Here is a 6709-nt window from a genome sequence, read left to right on the forward strand (position 1 = left end):
TAAGATCCTACATCTGTATGTCTGTCTCTCTCTCTTTCCTTCTCTCTCCATCTCTCTCTCTGCCTGTACTCATATTCAACCTCTGCCTTCACCCTATTGCAGCACTTTGTTTTCTCATCTATTGCCTGCCTGCATCATGTTGCAAGGAGAGGGTGGCTGAGCACAGGTCAATCACTCCACATTGAGAATGATTATACAGTTGATTATCAAGTGCCACACTCAACATATTACTACTGTTGGCAATCAGAATACATACTTGTTGTAGTCCAAGAGTCTACTCAGTGAATACATGCAGGCCAGTGGGCAAGAGTCATGGCAACACATCTATATTCACACCTCCTCTATGTCTGCACTATTAAAAGCAGATCGCCGCCACATGTAGCATAAGAGATAGGAAGCCTCCCTGGCTCAGCGCCTGTTAGTGTCAGATTTGAAGAGCTACATGTCAGCCTGATAATTACTCTGTGTCATCCACTGAGGCAATTAGTGATAAAAGCTCACACAACGTGATAGGCTAACACCTCTGTAGGTACCTGGATGGATCACAGTAGCTTATCCACTTCACTCAGACCACTAATGATAGGTTTGCAGGTATTTACGCACGCACACACGCACAAACACAAACACACACCACATGCACTCACTCACACACACACACACATACACACACACGCACACACACAGGCACACACGTCACACTCACACACTCCTATTGTCATACAGTAATGGTTGGTGTAGGTGGACTGCGGGACCATGGGTCGTAGGTGTTAACCAGATGAGAGGCGACTGCAGGACCATGGGTCGTAGGTGTTAACCAGACGAGAGGCGACTGCAGGACCATGGGTCGTGTTTGTTAACCAGACGAGAGGCGACTGCAGGACCATGGGTCATGGTTGTTAACCAGACGAGAGGCGACTGCAGGACCATGGGTCGTGGTTGTTAACCAGACAAGAGGCGACGGCAGGACCATGGGTCGTGGTTGTTAACCAGACGAGAGGCGACTATAGGACCATGGGTCATGGTTGTTAACCAGACAAGAGGCGACGGCAGGACCATGGGTCGTGGTTGTTAACCAGACAAGAGGCGACGGCAGGCTGGCTGTCATAAAGGCGCTCAGAGAGACCTGTGACACTGCGCATACTAATGTCAACTGAATTATTCATCTGTAGCGCGGCAACATCCAACAGCAGCGCAGCTAGCTAACGGCCTGGTTTATGTCAGTCAGGGATGAGAGGCCTTATCTACATCACAGCAACTCTAACCAACGGCCTAAGTGATGCTATATGCTAGACAGAGGAGAAAAGAGGGATCATAGACAACAGAAAATAAACAGACTGCAGCTAGCTGAATGTAATGGGGAGCAGAGGCTTTTTCTATAGTGCAGTAGCAACAGTATATGTCTGTTGAGAGCACTAGTGGTAGGGGTGATTTACACTCTCTCTTTATGATGGTCCATGTCAATGCCCTGCTTAGCATTGATATAACGATACAGAAAAAAGCATGGAAGAAAATTACATTTACATTGGCCTCCCTAGCTGGGATGAGATAACAAAGATATCATCACTGTGTGGCTGGTACTCTAATTTATTGATGTTGTGTGAGGAAGAAAGTGGTGCTCTCTCCATATGACATATAGCACACACACACACACACACATACACACACACACACACAAACACACACACAGAAAGACAGTTTATCTGTCCATGTCGTCTGGTGGTCGACTCCATAGAGATCCTATTAAATTACAAAAGGGTCTATGTCATAATCCCTCACAGTTATAGAAGGGGGTGATAAAGGCAGCTATTTTCGTCAGGAGAAATCCAAACCAGTCTAATTGGAATGAATGGCAGTAGAGGCATCGGTGATGCATTTCCTGTTTTTACTTCTGCAAGAAAATATAAGAAAGGTATGATAAATATCAGAAGTTGTGTAATAGAAATATTGTAACCCCAAAATATTGACGTATAATTATAAATACAGTTTATACAGGTTTATACACATTTTCGGTCTAAATAGCCTCTAAAATATATGTAAACAGACCGTAAATGTCAACATTTGTATTTTCTTAGAAAGCTGTGAGTGTTATTATATTATACAATATCAGTACTTGTTGCATTTAAAACTTGTCTAAATCCTATCATCAACTGATTTCAGCAAGTGTATGCTGTGGATTGACTGCATTGTTTAAATGGAATATTGGCATATTGGCACAATTTGAAAAATGTATGGAATCATGCCTCTAAAACTGGCTGGCTATAGCTAGCAAACATACAATGCAGATAATCTCCAAATTCATTATTTTACACAATATCTTATCACAGCACTGCAAACCATGTTTGACCAAGTCCCTGACCAAAATGGCTGATGCTTTAGACCATCATAAGAAGGTTCATATCCCTTCTAGTATTCTAATTCCTAATTCTATTTCCAAAGCATCCTGTAGGCTTCATAGAAATGGGAAATTGCCCTGCTTATAGTGAACGTTGCATCATCACCATCATCTAAATGGTGTCACGCCTCATCTTCTAAAGTGTCCCATATGTAGGGAGAGAATGTATAGGCTGATGACCAGTGGTGAAAGAAGTACCCCGTTGTCATACTTGAGTAAAAGTAAAGATACCTTAATAGAAAATGACTCAAGTAAAAGTGAAAGTTACACAGTAAAATACTACTTGAGTAAAATTATAAAAGTATTTGGTTTAAATATACTTAAGTACCAAAAGTAAATGTAATTGCTAAAATATACTTAAGTATTAAAAGTAAAAGTATAAATCATTTAAGCAAACCAGACCATTTTCTAGTTTTGTATTTTATTTACGGATAGCCAGGTGCACACTCCAACACAGATATAATTTACAAACAAAGCATGTATGTTTAGTGAGTCTGCCAGATCAGAGGCTGTAGGAATGACTAAGGATGTTCTCTAGATACTGTAAGTGAGTGAATTGGACCGTTTTCCTGTCCTGCTAAGCACTCAAAATGTAATGAGTTGTCACGCCCTGGCTCTGGGGACTCTTAAATGTTGAGCCAGGGTGTGGACTTGTTATGTTTAGTTTTCTATGGGTTTTGTTCTACATCGTTTATTTCTATGTTGGCCAGGGTGGTTCCCAATCAGAGACAGCTGTAGCTCGTTGTCTCTGATTGGGGACCATACTTAGGCAGCCTGTGTTCACTAGTTCATTGTGGGATCTTGTTCCGTATGGTTTGTTGTATTACCTAGGACATTACGTATCGTTTTGTTGTTTTTGTTCTTGTTGTGTACACTTAATAAAGTATGTACGCCTATCACGCTGCGCCTTGGTCCGCTTCTCATAACGATCGTGACAGAAGATCCCACCAAGAGAGGACCAAGCAGCGTGCCAAACAGGAGAAGTTGGCGATGTCCCAGGTGGGCGAATGGTGGTCTTGGGAGGACATATTCGCGGGCAGAGGGCCATGGGCAAAAATAAATGCCCAGGCAGGAGAGGAGAAACGGCGCCAACCGTGCCGACGACGGACACGCGAGAGGCAACCCCAAGTAATTTTTTTGGGGGGGCACACGGCGTGGATGACGGGGCTGCTGGAGGCAGCTAGAGGGCGCATCGGCGATCTAGGAGAGGAGGCCACCAGGTTTGGGGGGCTGGAAGGATGGTTGGCGGAGCCTAGAGGTAGAGCAGAGCCAACTCCCCGTACTCAGGCTAGGCAGCGTGAGACTGGGCAGGCTCCGGGTTATGCGGAGCCACGTACTGTGCCGCGAGTGTTCCGGCACAGTCCTGTACGTCCTGTGCGAGCACCACGCACGTGTCGTGCTAAGGTGGGCATGTAGCCAGGACGGAGTGTGCCGGCTCAACGCTCGTGGCCTCCAGTACCCCTCCTCGGTCCCGGATATCCTGCGCCAGTGCCACGTGCTGTAGCGCCAGTACGAGTGCACAGCCCTGTACGTCCTGTGCTGATGCCTCACACACAGGGTGTGGAGATAGGCATTCAGCCAGGACGGGTTGTGTCAGCTCTCCGCTCCAGACCTCTAGTCCGTCTCCACAGTCCAGCCCGGCCTGTTCCTGTCCCTCACACCAAGCCTGTGGTGCGCGTCGCCAGCCCGGTCCGGCCCATTCCTGCTCCCCGTACCAAGCCTGTGGTGCGCGTCGCCAGCACGGTCCGGCCTGTTCCTGTCCCTCGCACCAAGCCTGTGGTGCGCGTCGCCAGCCCGCTCCGTTCCTGCTCCCCGTACCAAGCCTGTGGTGCGCGTCGCCAGCCCGATCCGGCCCGTTTCTGTCCCTCGCACCAAGCCTGTGGTGCACGTCGCCAGCCCGGTCCGGCCTGTTCCTGTCCCTCGCACCAAGCCTTTGGTGCGCGTCGCCAGCCCGCTCCGTTCCTGCTCCCCGTACCAAGCCTGTGGTGCGCGTCGCCAGCACGGTCCGGCCTGTTCCTGTCCCTCGCACCAAGCCTGTGGTGCGCGTCGCCAGCCTGGTCCGGCCTGTTCCTATCCCTCGCCCCAAGCCTGTGGTGCGCGTCGCCAGCCCGCTCCGTTCCTGCTCCCCGTACCAAGCCTGTGGTGCGCGTCGCCAGCCCGATCTGCCCGTTCCTGCTCCCCGCACCAAGCCAGTGGTGCGCGTCGCCAGCCCGGTCCAGCCCGTTCCTGCTCCCCTTCACACATTCTTCATTAAAATTCAGTACAAGTTCCTCAACAGATGGATTGACAGATTAGCCATATTGCTAATTGAACTATACGGAAATCAAGTTTTCCTGTTATCGTGCCATGTATGAAGGCTATGTAGAAGCTCATCCAATCACAATCGCCTGCAGAGTTTCGGGTATAAGTATTATTCCTGCACAGTAAAGAAACGCAGGGAGAGTTGGGTCCTGTGTGGCTCAGGTGGTAGATGCCAGGGTTGGATTCCCATGGGGGACCAGTACAAACAAGAAAATAAAAAAGGTATGGAAATGTATGCTCTGGATAAGAACTTCTGTTAATTGACTAAAATGTAAATGTAATATGAGAGTTCAAAGTGTTTTCCAGAAAGGTGGTTACCATGTTTTATTGAATGCTACCTGTTGCTCTTCAACAATTGCCAAGCTTTTCCCATACCAACTGTTAATTGAAGGGCCTTGTTCTGTGAAGGTGCAGAAATGACAGACAATAGAACAGGTGACTACTATGACACAGAACTTTCCAGTTTACGGTCAAAACAGATGAGTCTGTACTATCAATCAACTGTGTTACAATGAACAACTCCACAACACAAGTCTTTCTCCATGTGCATCTCCAGTATGCAAGGGATTTCCCTGTCTGTGTACAATAACAATAACCAGATTCCTCTATACAGATGCAGTACAGATATATAAGCAGGGAAAAGCATGAAAGTGAAACCTCAAAAAGTCTCTAACCTTTTTCAGCCAGGCAACATGCTTATAGAAATCTATGTTATACTCCATTCTGTTGGCCCATTGTAGCTTTGACTATTTTCTTCCTCAAACTCTACACTGTAACTTATCCTAGAGAGAGAGAGAGAGAGAGAGAGAGAGAGAGAGAGAGAGAGAGAGAGAGAGAGAGAGAGAGAGAGAGAGAGAGAGAGAGAGAGAGAGAGAGAGAGAGAGAGAGAGAAAGAGAAGAGAGAGAGAGAGAGAGAGAGAGAGAGAGAGAGAGAAGAGCTCAGAAACTTAACAGAGCTTCTGAAAGAAAGATACTTTATCACTGTTAATCCCCTTGAATCCTTCTATCTGCTTCTTCCTCCTCTTCCCCTCCTACTCTCTCTCTTGCTGCAGAGAGACTGTAGTGGGGACCCTATGGTTTGCTGTGTCTAGGTCGGACCCTGGCTGTGTGGTTTGGAGCCCAGACAGAGGCAGGCTGAGAAGTGGCTAGTCTCTAATATCAGACTGCAGCACTACGACTCAGACCACGCCAGCTGGCTCCTCTCCCTCCCTTTCTTCTCCTCCCCTCTCTCTCTCTCTCTCTCTCTTTTATTCTCTGTCTCTCTCTCTCTCTCTCTCTCTCTCTTGCTTTCTGTCTGTCTCTCTCTTTTTATCCCTCTCCGTCTCCTACACAAACACTATCACTTTGTTATTTTTGTCTCTATTCCACCCCATAATCCCCCCCCCCCCTTCTGAAAGATGGTTCATATGCTCAATAGAACCCAGTAACAAGGTTTCCTGAATAAATACACCACACTAGCCAGTTTAGTGTGTGAAGTGAGTTTAGGCTGTGTTGAAGCTACTCACCCCTCCCTTCTCCAGCCAATCTAACAGGGTGTGTGCTGTGTCCATGGGGACCTGTCTGCTCATGGACTCATGCTCCTCCTGGTCCACCTGGCCCTCCAGGGCTACCCTGAGATCCTCTACCAGCTGCAGCACCCTGATGTTGGGGTTAATGGCTGAGGTGAGGGCAAAGGTGGGGGCAGAGTTCGAACCCAGGGAGTGGTAACCCTGGGCCCCAAACTTCAAGAAGGCCTCGCAGAACCCTCCTGCCAATAAAATGAAATAATTTAGATTCAAGTTATGGTTAGGGCAAAGATCATAGGGGTGATACAGCCATCAGAGCCTTAAAACTAGCTATCCCAGAGTCTAACAATCCATTTTGACTTGTTTTGATTTTCTGAAATCAGATTACTATAAACTGTTTGCTGTTGACTATATTGTATGTGACTGCTCCACAAACAGGCGGTTAGGATTGCTGAGTGAAAGTATTATGTGCTGATGAATATATCATGCCAGTTTGAATTTCCAATGTGAG

The 6709-nt window shown here is 47.2% G+C and overlaps 1 long non-coding RNA gene across 1 annotated transcript; it reads right to left on the minus strand.

Moving 5' to 3' along the window:
• Nucleotides 1-4952: 4952 nt before the first annotated feature.
• LOC311148859 lies at nucleotides 4953-6361 on the minus strand. Its single transcript, XR_014614959.1, has 3 exons — nucleotides 6199-6361; nucleotides 5368-5475; nucleotides 4953-5093 (listed from the first exon to the last, which is right to left on the minus strand). It is a non-coding gene; the product is annotated as an uncharacterized lncRNA (long non-coding RNA).
• Between the last annotated feature and the right edge of the window lie 348 nt (nucleotides 6362-6709).

This window comes from Coregonus lavaretus (genome assembly GCF_964263955.1).
Source record: "Coregonus lavaretus genome assembly, chromosome: 21".
Taxonomy (NCBI): Eukaryota; Metazoa; Chordata; class Actinopteri; order Salmoniformes; family Salmonidae; genus Coregonus; species Coregonus lavaretus.